Raw genomic sequence first — 14361 nt, 5'->3', positions numbered from 1 at the left:
TCTGCTAAGAGAACGGGTATTTAGTGGAAGATTGTTAAAGCAGCTGGCAATTACATTTTCAAAATGATTGTTAGTGATTGTATGCAATTTGTTCATATCACGTAAGTTGAAATGAGTTAAGAACCTGTAATTGTCATGTAAAAAACGAGGACACAAACCATGAAAAATCTTGAAACATTGAATTGAAGTAAAATAAATATTTAGCATAGGCAGAGTAAGAAGACGCAGAGATTTGGAAAGATCATTTGTTGGAATAATATATGCAGGCATATGATGTGAGAATGATATGAGAATGATGAATGAGCACTTTTATGAGAATGATATCAAAAAATTGATACGACTCATTCCTTGGTAGGTTATGTATGGTCGTAATGCAAATGTCACTTTTTTAAAACAAAATAAAGTGCATATTTATTAACATTAAAACATATTTAAACACATTTAAACATATTGTGAAACAAAACACTGTACATAATTTAAGTTTTTTGCTCTAGAATAAAACTTATATAATGTACAGTATATAAGTTTGAGTACAGTATACTGCTTGATTACTGTATCCATCAAGCATAAGATGCTTGATAGATACCATACTACCGTAAATATTTTAAAAACATTTCAAAGTTGTACAACAAATTTTTGTTGTAGCCAAAGTAATGGTGAAATACTGTTTTTTTTCTGTTTGATGACATTTACTGTGGCTTGCCCAAATTCTCTACTTGGGTTACACCAAATATTATAGAAGTATCATTGCATTGAAATATATTAAATAAAAAATGGAAAACTCTGGAATGTTGGAGAATTTGCTCAAGGATACTGACACACATTGATAAGAACAGGCAGAGTTCAAAACTTATGATACAGTAGAAGAATGATATTACATTTAGATGATTCTTTACAGAATATGGTTACTTTAATATTTATGCTAAATCATGCACATACATCAGCAAAAAATTGACCACATATGGACACATGATCACATATGGAATAAAATTAAAAACTTGAGCATGTTCAGAATGTTTCTAAAGCTATATTAGACAGTATTATTAATATTTCACTTTGGCCAAAAATCTAAAATACTATGATAAAAAGTTGACGTCGTAGTTTTTACACAAAACACATGCTTTACATATAAAAAAGCATTACAATATGTACTTGTTTCTCAAAGAAATTAGTGAAAAATTTAATATTAATCAATCCTCAATGACATGAAATTGATGGCCATTATTTTAAAAACAGTTATGTGCAACGTTTATTGTTAGTTCGGAAAAATCTTCATTGTTTTCTCTTACAGCACAAATCAGTTGTGTTAGAGGGACTATTTGCAATCACGGTTGTAAATAGTTTGCCTTTTCTAATTAAAATATACATAAACCTGCATGGGACCACAATTAATACTACCATATCAAAAACAGTAAAGACTTTCCTAGATGAATGAGCAAAAGCAATGCTCATCTCCTTGCTGAGCTAATGTTAAACATCATGAATATTCTTAATCAAGTTAGCTCATTTCTAAAACTTAAAAAAAAGCTGGGGTGATACCAGTTAATAAAGTGAAATCACCACAAGTCATCAAACCATTAAAACATATATATTTTCTATTCTATATTAAAGATGTTGCTGAAACTTTTATTTCTTAGCTCAGTGTCAAAGGTCTTTAAACACGTTCCAACCACATTGTTTATATCATAAATCTTAACACTACCGATGCTCTGGTTAAGTTTAAATCTGATATAAGCTCTGGTATTGGTAGTAAAACACATTAGAAATACAAACTCTTTTGTTAGATTTTACATGGGCATTTGACACTGTTGATGTCACACTGCTTGGCTGTTGGAAAAATGTTCACACTTGTTGCTAAACAATTCTACATTACATGAGGTTTCTTCATAGACTGTATGCAAAAAGTAAACTGTGGAGATTCTAATTAATTGTACAAACACTGCAATATTAACATCCTCAAAGGACTCCTCAGAATTGTGAGTTCTTAGTAATGGAATGTTTTGTGCATGACCTCCAGGCAAGTGCCAAACGTTTATAGTAAGCTGATAACACTACTTTTATAACATTGTAAAGCAGTATGGGGTTTCAGTCCCTGATTTAACCAAAACTGAATGAATAATATAATCTATTTGTCAAAGCCTACTATAGCATGCCTTTCTATCATTATAAATGATGTGAACATAACAAATATCGACCTTGCCAAGCTTCTGAGCATACAAATAGAAAACTATTTACAGTTATTTAGCTATTTCGACTACCTTATTTAAAAAAACTAAACAAAATCAACAAATAACCCTCTACTGAAGCTAAAAAGTTAAGCGTAAAAAACGTCTATCACTCTTTTACCAATTGCTTTTACCAATTACCGGTTGCTTGAAATTATATTTTACACTGATCCAACATGCTATTCGCTTATATCAAAAACTAGTAAAAATAAACTAGAGAAGTTTTGGAAATTATTCTTCAAGCTCATGCTGCCTAATATAAACCGCTATGAGCAGCATTTAATTTCCCTAAATCTGAAGAGTTGAATGTCCTTTTAGATATTTGCTGTTTTAAATATTCTAATCATATCTCCATTTTGCCTGGCCATTTGCTACATTGCTATTACACAAAAAGGCTATGACACATTATATCAATTGAAATCATATTATAAAAAGTTGTCCATTTACATTACAGAACACCAATAAGAAAAAAAATTATTTCAATATGCCTAATGTACTTCAGTTTGCTATTTTTGTTCCTTGTTCATAATTTTTATCTCATGGTTTTATTGGCTCTGGGCAGCCTACAATCATGGAAATGAAGTTGATATATAATTACCTATTAAGCCTTCTTTATACTTGTCTGGGCATTTTCTAGCTTTACAAAAAAGTATCCACTTATCCATGTTTTTATAGAGAGTTTATAAACTAAATTACATGCTTAGTTTTACAGTTTCCCATCATTTTTTATTCTTTACTTGATAAAAATTGGCTCAGTTGTTCAATGCTTATACATTGTCCTTTTGTGACATCAAGAATTGTGGCAACTCAAATGCAATAATGATAGTAGCTATTCATATTTTTACTAGTTCTGTAATTTAACTTTTGACAAAAAATTTAACGAAATAAAATTTGTTAACACTTTTAATTATGAGTAATATGCATAGAGTTTAGTGAATTTTTTTCAAGTTTCAAAATTCACAAGTTTCAAACTTTAGTATTTTATAATATATCATCCCATCTATCAAAATAATTTAATATTTTTTAAAATCAATCAATTGGTCCACCACATATTGATTATGATTATTTTATGACGACGTTTCAACATTCAAATGCGTGCAGCAAAATGACAACATGATAGTCATAGGAAACTAATGAACTCAGTAGCACAGCCGGCCATGACACACTATGTTTACTGACTCGCAGAAACATACTAAACAGTTTTTTGACATTTCACCTACTTTATCCTTTATACTTTCTTTGTCTTGGCACCTCACTTTTTCTTAGTGATGTTGTAATAGTAATCACTGACTCTTGTTTTCTATTTTCTGGCTTGTCATTCTTGCTGCTTTAGTAATTTTGCCTTAACTTAATTTACGTGACATTTTTCTTAAAGGTCTATTTGATACATCATATGTTAGTAGCACCAATATCATATTCCATCAGGTAGCAAACCACACTAGTGTGTTACTTTGTTCCAATATTGATCAGTATCAAAACGCTATTTTAGCTGACGTATCAAAGTTAGCACCGTATTTTATAGTAAATTCAATGAAATTAGGTTCAAATAAAGATGCATCAATGTACAAATGTCACAGTCAATAAATTTATCTCTCCTCTTTTCCTTCTTTTTGCTTTTTCTGCAGTCATCTTTCCAATTTTGTTTGCTTGCCTCCAAAAAACTTTTCCTGCATTTTTCTCTGATTATTTTTTTTGCTTTTACCTATTTCTATTATCTTTTCTTTTTCTTTTTTAGTGGTTATAATCAAATTTTCATAGAAATGAGAGTTTTCTTGCCTCGACTTTCAATGTTTATTTGTTACATGCAAGTGTTCGAAAATACCTTCAGAACTTATGTTCATCATTTCTTTCTGTTTCTATTACTATACTGTACTATTATATCTTCTCCCTCTTTTGACCGTTTGCATTTTTACCTTCCCTATTTTCCTTTTTTCAATTTATCTATGATTTTCCCTAATACTTTTCTTGGTCACGTCGAATTTTTTCTTTCTTTGCTCATCTCTAATCTTATATTACCTTGATCAATTTTTGCTCTCTTGTTCATAGATTTTACATATGTATAGCTTTTAATATGCATATATTTTAGTAAATTTTTAAAAGTTATAAAACTGCCTAAAATTTTATAATATAACATCTTATCGAATTTCATCTTTCAAAAATTTTAAACAGCTCTTTTGATCTCTAGTATATTAATCATTTCATAATGGTTTGTCAAGATATAAATACATGCAACCAAAAAACATGATGATCATAAGCCACCAAAGAGCTCGTTAGCATAGCATTTTATGTTTGTACTGTCTATATATAGTCAGTATAAACATATTATATACTGGCTATATATATACTGCCGAAATATACTATACTGTTCTGATGTTTTCTATACCTTTTCCTTCATACTACATTTGTATTAGTATCTCGATTTTCTCAACCAAATTGTAATACTAATCATCACACCACCGACGGTTGTTTTCAGCTTTTTGATTGCATTTTGTGAAGCTTTCAGTAATTTCTGCTGCCTTTGTTTCATGTGAAAGCTTTTTTATAGGCCTATTCTGAATAAAATATATTTGTTGCACCATTGGCATATTATACCAGGTAGCCAACCATGCTATAATAGTACTTTATTCCTATGCTGATCAGTATTACAAGTTTACTTTAGCTGATATATAAAAGTTAACACTGTATGCAATAATAAAATCAATCAGATTAAATTAAAATAAATTTGCATCCATGTACAAATACCGCAGTCATTAAATTTATCTCCCCTTTTTTGTTTCTTTTCTCTATTTCTCCTCTCATCTTTCCTTTTTCATTTGTTTTTATCACTTTTTTCTGTACTTTTGTCTAACTATTTGATATCTGCTCCTCTCCCTTCTTTTTACCCTTTCCCTTTCTTTTTAGTGGTTGTATTGATTTGTTTATATAAACACTTTTTTTGTCTCAAAAAACGCATACTTGGCCCTCGATTTGTTTTTTGACATTCAAGTATTTGAAGGTACCATCAGATTTTCTCTTCATTCAGTTTTTTCACTATCCACAAGTTTACTGAACTATCATTTTTCATCCCTTTTTCGCAAATAATATTTTTTTCTTCTCTGTTGTCCTTTCTTTAAATTTTTTATGTTCTTCTCAGATCTTTTTCTCTGTTACTTTCCGCCTCATTTTTTTTCTTTGTTTATATCTACTCTTCTAATAGTTTGATTTTTTTGTCCTTTTTTGATGACAGTGTTCGTTTTTCTTTCTGCTGAACTCTTCAAAATAGAAAAGTTTATTTTTGTTATACAGTGGTCTACATTAATAATTATTAGTTCGTACCATTGTGGTTTTATTTGTTAGCTTTCTTTGTCTTGTTATCAATAAACTTTTCATGCATTAACGGGTTCATGACACAAAACCATGCTAATTACATTTGCACAAAACACCTCATCATTCATTTGAATGTTTCCATAACCCTTAGCTGCACAAAGTTTTATAACTATCAGCATGGCAAACCACTAATCACAAAGAAAAGAAGTTGATACCTGAATGGCTAAGTCAATATTAACAACTCAAAGCGTGCAATCCATAAAATCAATACTCCCTCTGCTTAGGCGCGTATTTCGTGACACAGCTGACTGCCTTTTTACCTAGGTCTGTCATTTTGGTTATATTTCTCATAAGATTTTAAAACTACACTACTATCATTTATCTTTTCTCTGTCATCTTCTCTCTTGTCTTTTTATTTTTTGACATATTTTATGATTTTCTCTCTAAATTCTGCCACCCCCTTTCTCTATTGTTTTTTTAATATCCTCTTTTTGTCTCCTAATCCTCTCACCTCTCACCTCTTTCCTTTTTTCCTTTCATATCTCTTCATGATAATAATTTGATTTATTTCACATTTCAGCATATTACCAATGTAAAGCACCAATCAAAGCCCTTACACAAAAGCTGTGAATTGCCTCCAAAGAACCTTTTCATTCTTTAGAAACTCTCTATTAGTCTCATGCTACACAAATAACTACTAACAAAGGACGCGTGACGACACTCGACACACTATGTCAATAGCGGCCATTGAAAATGTGTAATCAGTAAAACTAAGCGCTGTTCTTGTCTATGCTCCTTTCAGTTGTTACAGGTACCGGTAGTAGTCACCTGAGCAGGTAGCCTTGTTATCGCAGCAAGCTTGTTCTAAACACTAAACCTTTGACTATACTCCTCAAGTAAGTATTTAATGAATTATGTTTCCTTTCTCTTCTGTCTCTTCATTTTCTGCTCTATTGGTTATTGCCTTTTGCTATTTGTATAAAAAAACTATGTTTCTTGCTTCTATGTCTTTTTTTCTTATTTGTCTTCTTTTTTTCTCTTCCATATTAAACTCTCTATTTTCTCATTTCATTTCTTTACTATCTCTTCTAATTACATCAGATTTCTCAAATAGTTGGGTTTTAAGCAGTTGTAATTAAGCTATACAAAATCAGATATAGGTTCAGATTGTTGGCTTTCACACTATGATGTTAACTTTCAACTAGATATTGTATATCACAACATGCTATTATATTATATAAAGCCTGTCTTCATCACTAAAAGACAAAAGTTGGTTATTCATTTGAAAATCATGATTACAGTTTTGCACTATGTTTGCCTACATCCATATTAGCAAATTATTGCAAAACATATTCGTGTTTTAAAGTAAAAAGAAAGCGTCCAATTTGTGCTCTGTCAAAGTGTTTTATACTTTAGTAATCATGCATTTAAACTGTCAATTCTGCATTTTTTCCTGCCTTGCTTTCAATACTTTCTCGAGGTAACTGAGAACTAAGTAAATTAGAAACATGACAGCTAGATTTACAGATGTGAAAACTGAAGTAAGATAATATAAACCATTCTTCCTCAAACTATGAAAACAACCCGTCTATTTTGTGATTTGAAAATTAGTTCATTCAGATGAAGAGAAGATTTTTAAGTTTAAACACACTTTGCAATTTTTTAGACTTATAAAACAGACAATACAAATATTTTCCAATCAAAATCTGTAGAACCCATTAGGTGATTAATCTCTGCAACATTGCACATTACTATAATTTAACTATGTAATCAGTCGCAGGAAACATTAAGACAAAAACTTTTATAGCAAGGTAATTGTTACTTGAGGTTACTCTAGCCAGGGCCTAAATTTTGTTAATGTGCATACCATAAGTAATTAGCAAAATATAAACTGATATTAAAATGCAGGGCTGACTTTGAATTTATGTAAGGCCTGCAAAACCGGAACAGAGTCAATGCCTTAGTAACTTTGTTACCAACAGTGCCAACAAGAGCCATTATGTAGACTTCAACATGGCCACTTTGTCCCTGCAGCTCTTACTTTTTAGCGTTTTGCTAATTGGGGCTGTTAAACTGAACAGTCAGATGAATCTGAGTTAGCTTTAAACCATAACTGCCACATACAACTTTTATCTTTTTTTCTAGGTAAACCAGAGGCGCTGATTCCGAATTTATACCCAAAACAAAAATTGGTCTACTAACTTTCAAAGCCATAAAGGCTTTTGAAAGTGTTTCAATATCTTTCTCAAAAACAACACAATTGGCAGAACAATCTCCGCCCATAAATATGTGACGTAGCCTTGTTTTTTAGGAACGGATGTTAGGAATTTTGATGCCGATGTAGAATGATAAAGATGGGTGTTTTATAACCAATTATTATTTAAATTCAGCTTGTCAAATAATCTCAGTCTTTTATGAAAGGTAAATAAACTGTTTAAAATTAATTGTAGCTTGTTACATTATGTTTAACTTGGCTGAACCCTGAGAAAAATTAGTTACAATAAGCGCAATTTTATCACAAAGTTTGGAGCTTATTTTTAAGTATGCCACGTTAAATAGTTTTTATACCTTTCCAAAAAGACTGAGATTATTTTGTAGGCTGAATTTACATAATAATGGGTTTTAAGACACCCATCTCTATCATTCTAAACCAGAATAAAAGTTCCCAATTTTCGTTCCTAAAAAGCTAGCATATATCACATGTTTTAAAGCAAAACATGTTGTGTCGATTGTGTTATTTTCGAGATCAATATTAAAATTATGTAAAAAAAAAAGTCATTACTCTGAAAGTTAGTGAACCAATCTTTATTGCAAGCACAAAATCGGAATCAGTGTGTCTGACTTACCTAGGCAAACCGATAAAAGTTGTACGCCTGTGTGGCAGTAAAAGCACATAATTTTATAATTTTATTTTATAGTTCAATACATCAGAGTATTGGCTTTCGAATGAGCCTTGAATCAATACACAAAGAGTTATAGAACTATGTAAAACAGGGTGTCAAAAGTATGTCCTGCAATTAAAAAACAATTGGTTGCGGTTCCCACAATGTGGTGTCATTATTATTATTTAGCCTTAGGTAGTCTGTTTCGCTGCCATTGAGGCTGCGCTTTTCTGTGACAATTCGGGCTGTTAAACTTGGAGAGCGCTAATAACAAACTAAGATTCTAGATAATCAATAATGCCCCGATCGTGCTAACACTTGACCAATACAAACACATGTTATGGGTTAATTACTTATGATTCAATAGATGTACTGTCGTTGATAAAGGTAATGAAATCACATCGATTAAATTGTGACCTGCAGTTGTGTGGCCCTAGGACTATATGTCAATCACACTTTCGCGAGATCATGCAATGCTTGAAATTAATTAATCTCAGTGGTGCCCCTCAACATCACAATAGAAGGAGAGGGCTAGTGCATAATATCATCGGGAAAACATAGTATGGTGCTTGGAATCTGAGTTATTTATCATAAAAATAATCTGCGCATGGAGAGCTGATAACACTGATTCCTTTGTCTTCTTCATTGGTTCCCTGAGGTTGTCCTACCTTCGCCTGCCACTAGCGTCATTATTGTAGTTGATAAATATTAAGAATGTCACAATAATAAATTGTGACATCACAATATTCAAGCCTCTACCATTAAACATTTCTGCAAAAAAGCTCTGAAGAAATCCCAGAAACACCAACCAATGTCTGTCTCACCATGTCAAACAATAGCTCATTTGAAAGCCAAGACTCTGATGTGTTGAAATATATGATAAAAATTATGTAATTTATGTGCTTTAAGGTTTCATGAGTAATAACTGGTGAATGATATTTGTACTTTGAACAAATCACATTTTAAGCAATAACTAACGCAGCTCAACTTGTTTATCGCATAATATTCTATGCCTTATTAAAATTTTAACATCTACGTCTCTTTTGAAATGAAGAGGAATTTGTAACTTTTTGTTTTAAGTATTTCTTGCTGTTTAATTCTTTCCTTCTCATTTTTGCCCTTCACTCGCTACTTTTCTCTTTCATGTTTTATCTACTCACTTGTTTCTCTTTACTAATTATATTGAATAATAAATGTTGACTTTAGTTAACAGTATTTTTTGTTATATCTGTTTTATTGGTTATATATCCTCACCTTGTTAGTGGTTTACAGTCCATAATTTAGCTTATTACTTTCCTATGATCTTTGTTTTTTTAGATGTACTACCTGTTGATGTTTGCTACCTTCATACAGGCCATACACAAACATCTTATATGTACATATACTTTTCATAGCATTTGCACAAAGAATTTTATTAAGCACTAGCAATGCCCATTACTTGCGCATCCTCTTGTAAATTTGAAATATTTGTAAATCCCAGGCTATGCATTCTTTATGAACCACAGCCTACATAACTAAGCAACAGCAGCAAACCATGACGATAGCTTATTGGGTGAGTAAAAAGGAGCAAATCAAGGTTGTAATCAATACCACCAAGGAGCCTACTGGCTCTGGTATTTGTTAGTGGCTATATGTAGTTGGTTAAAGAGATGACCATGTTTTTTTCGCGTAGAATTTTTTTCCTTTAGCTATAATTCTCATGAAACCTTTAAGTTACAATGTAGTCATGCTTCATTTTATCTATATCATTTTAGGCTTCTTCTCTCTTCCACCTTGTCTTTTCGTTTTAGTTTTTTTTTATACACTTTTCCAACTTTTTTTCTCTCTCCTTTATCTCATCTCTTCTTTCTATTGTTATGCATGTAACATGCTATTTTTTTCTTTCCCACATCAAAAAACTCTCTAACTCTCCATGTAATCATACTATATTATTGTACTGTTAATCTCTTTATTTCTAAAAAAACCATGTTTTAGTAGTTGCATCTAAAACCTTTATTATCCTTAGCTTATGTAATTACCCAACTAACATCTTATTTATCACCATAACAATACTAGTTACCCAGTGTAGACAGCGTTGATGGTCTCATGTAATTATAATACGTTTTGGTGCAAATTAATTTATCATCCTTTCAAATGACAAGGAATAATTTTAAATAATATTTAAATTTAAATAGCTAAATATTGAAATAGTCAAATTTGAATTGAACACATATTATGTGCTCTACATAATATTACTATTTATATTATACATATAGAAATATAAACTAATTCTATTAGTTTATATTTCTATATAAATGTTTGCTTACAAATGTAATGCTGCAGTTTTGACTACCTCGCTTTCAGCATCTTTTCTACGCAACTAACAGCTAATGAAATATGACGCATACAAGTAAAATTAATTGTTGGAACTTAATTGAAAGAACCCAATATTCCTCATACAATGTAAAAAAACAGTGGCTGTTCTATTTCAAAAATAATTTCATTTTAAAATAACATTAACCATGTGCTTTAACACAACTACAAATTTTCTAAGAATAAGATAAATATAAGAGCAATAAAATATTGACCAGTGAAAATGCAATTAGAAGCGTCCAAAATTCTCACTACCACTGTGGTTTCACACCGCTATAATCTGCTTATTTGATCAGCCGCAAGAAAGCTAGAAAAAGCTTTGATCTTCAAATGTTAACTCAAGTTTTCATTTTTAAACATTTTATGTTTTAGATCACCTCTGATACGTAACTTTCTCACACATTTAAACTATTGTATTAGATATCATATGTTGCAAGGTAACATGATGGTTGGAGCAAAAGTTATTCCTAAGCTACCTGCATAAACCATAAGTTAGTAATGCTAGACAAATCATGCACGCTGGCGGTTTCTTCTGGACTTGTTGAACCCTTGAACTCCTAAGCCAACATCCTTCAGATAATTATGTTCTTCAAAACTCTTTTTGGTCACTTGTAGGGTCAACTCAATATGTCTGCATTCACGTATATTTTTGTTTGCGTTGTGAACTGTAAAGGGAGAGATAACAAAATTAGGTGGTTTCACTTGAAACTTTGGAATTTTCCTTTGAACCCTAATCAACCGATAGATATGTAAATCAACTGATAAATAAAGACAAACTTTCAGTAGTAAGATTATTGATAGTTTATTAATAACCAACTTTTTTGTCATGTTCCCAGCATTGCTCCCTTTAGGTCTGTTAAGTTGAGCAGCTGTCTAAATATGTGATGACCAATAAAAATAGTAGCATGGCTCATCACTCATCCATAAAGCAATTAGTCTGGCACTAGAAATACCCATCGTGTAGGCATCCTTTCACCGGTTTAATTGTTTTAGAATTTGCAGGCTATGCAAATTGTTATAATCCTGAGCCTATGCAAATAACTTATCACAAATACGAGTCATTTATAACTGAGCAGGCATGTCAGCAGCTGCAGTTGAGAGTGTCTAATCAATATCACCCAGCAGGCGCTTGCTTACGCATTTGTTAGTAGTTATATGTACTTTGTTACGAAAGTGACTGCTTCTATTTATCAGTACTTTTGGCTCATGGTAATAATTTTCATTCAATTTTCAAGTTACATTATCATCCTTTTTCTTCTCCAGATCCTAATTGCTTTCGGAGTCCCTTTTATTTTGTATTTTTTCCATATTTATTTTTGTTGTATGCTTTTCTTCCAACTTATATTTCTCTTTCTCATTTTCCTCTCTATTCATTCCTTTTTATTGTTTTTATTTGTCTCTGTCTCTCTCATTCCTGTATCCGTTTCTTCCTTTTGCTTCTTTATCTTCTTTATTTTTCCTTTCTATTTCCTTCTTTTTCCTTTTCATCCTTTTCCTTTTAACTTTTGGTACTATACTTTATCATATTTAATTTGATCGTTTTGAGTTTAGTTTTTTTTAAAATTTTCTTTTTACTTTTTTCATTTTTTTCATATCCATTACTCTTCCTTATTTTTGTTTCTTTTTCTTGCCACTACTTCTCTCCTGCTCTCCTTTTCTTTTTCTATTTTTTTCTTTTTTTCCCTTTCACATTCTTTTTTTATTTCTTCTTATAATGTTTTGACTCAGTCTAGTTTTCTACTTTCACTTCATTTATTACTTTTTTTATCTGTTTTCAAAGTATTTCTGCTTCAAATTCATGTTTTTTTCCTATTGAATTTATTTCAATGTAAAGCATTTTTTGTTACAATTTTACACGAAACACTGATTTAGCTATGGTAATCTTTTTATACCGTTACAAGCATTCATGATGGTTCGGGATATACAAACAACCAACAAAAAATGCATAAAAACACCTGATTGACCAATTATATTGCAACAAATAGAGGTGTGTATCAATAGAACTTGGCATATTTCTTGCGTAGGGGCTTGTTTGGGGCTACAGATGATTACATAACACCATCTCGGAATCCGTGTTCTATCAAGCGTGTTCTATCAAGCGTGTTCTATTAAGGGTATTTTGGACTGTTTAACTGTGATTGTGTTTCTCAATTAAATCATTAAAAGTGCAGTTAGACACCCTTCTTTACTCTTTCTCTCTCAGTTTTTTCCCACTCTTTTTATGTTTCCTTAATTGCCTATCTGCTATTCTTTGTCCGTCGTTTTCTGTCTGTCATTCTCCGTATCTGGTTATCTGTCTATCATTCTCTGTTTCTCGTTCTCTGTACATTTTTCTCTGTCTCTCGTTTTCTGTTTCCTATTTGTGTTCATTCACTAATATCTATATACTTTCTATAGTTCTCGCTTCTCTTTTACTTATCTCTATTCCTATATTTTTTCTTCTCTCTTTTCTTCCTTTTCCATTTCTCACATTTTCCCTTTTGTTATTATTTGCTATCTCCGATTGCTTTTCTCAACTCTTTCTAATAAAGCTTAGGTGCAGATAATTGACAGGCAACATCAATACATTTTGATTGGAAGTTCAAATGATTTACTGTCACAATGTGATGGTTACTTTCACCTAGTTTTACTACGCTTGTGTATTATCCTCGCCATATCTTCATCACTAAAACAAATGTTTGTAGCTGCACCGAAAACAATTACTAGTATTTGTCTCCATATTTATCATTTCATCCATAATAACCATCTGGAGAGAAAAACATTAACTATTTCATGTAATTGAACATTTTTTTGATCGTCAAATTTTTTCATGCTTTCAAACAACAAAGAAAACATACATTTTTGCTCAGTCTAATTTGTTTTTCATTGTTATATGGTTTCCTTATAATCCTGCAGTTTTGACTGCCTTGGTTTAAAAAGGTTTTTCAGATAATGAATGTTTTATGAAACATTAAACTAACAATCACAGTATCGATGTGAAATCACATGAAATAACACATTATTTATGAGAAAATGGAAAAAACCCGTTGCTGTCGAATATACATGTAAATATCTTATTATACAAATAATAAGTTTATCTCAATGTTCTATTGCAACTATAAATTCCTTAAGGAATAAAATAACTAGTTGTTAAATAATAGTGACCAATAAAAAGTCTCTAGAAACTCAAAGGTTTTGACTACCACCGTGGTTTTACTCTGCTAACAGTAGATTATGTGATCAGTCACAAGAAAGTTGGACAAACGTTTTACCGTTAAATATTTGCTCATAATATAACTTGGTTTTAAACCCAACAAATGTTAACCTTCTCACACAATTAACTATAGTGTTAGATCTCATGCATTGCTACATGTAGCTATTATGTCGATGTGAGTGCAACTTACTCTTGAATCACCTTCATGAGCCATGAGTTAGGGTGTTGTTCTTATCAGAGCTCCAAAACTCACATGGCAATACCTCTACAGTTTAATGTTTCTATTTGTGGGGTCCAAAAAGTGTTTTGAGTGATTAATATTATTTCTGTTCATGTTTTCAATAGTCTAGCACAAGGAAACTAAACTAAGCAGTTTCTTTCAAACTAACCTGGACTTCTCTAT

This window comes from Watersipora subatra, chromosome 6, assembly GCF_963576615.1.
Source record: "Watersipora subatra chromosome 6, tzWatSuba1.1, whole genome shotgun sequence".
Lineage (NCBI taxonomy): Eukaryota > Metazoa > Bryozoa > Gymnolaemata > Cheilostomatida > Watersiporidae > Watersipora > Watersipora subatra.
This window is presented reverse-complemented; position numbering follows the sequence as displayed.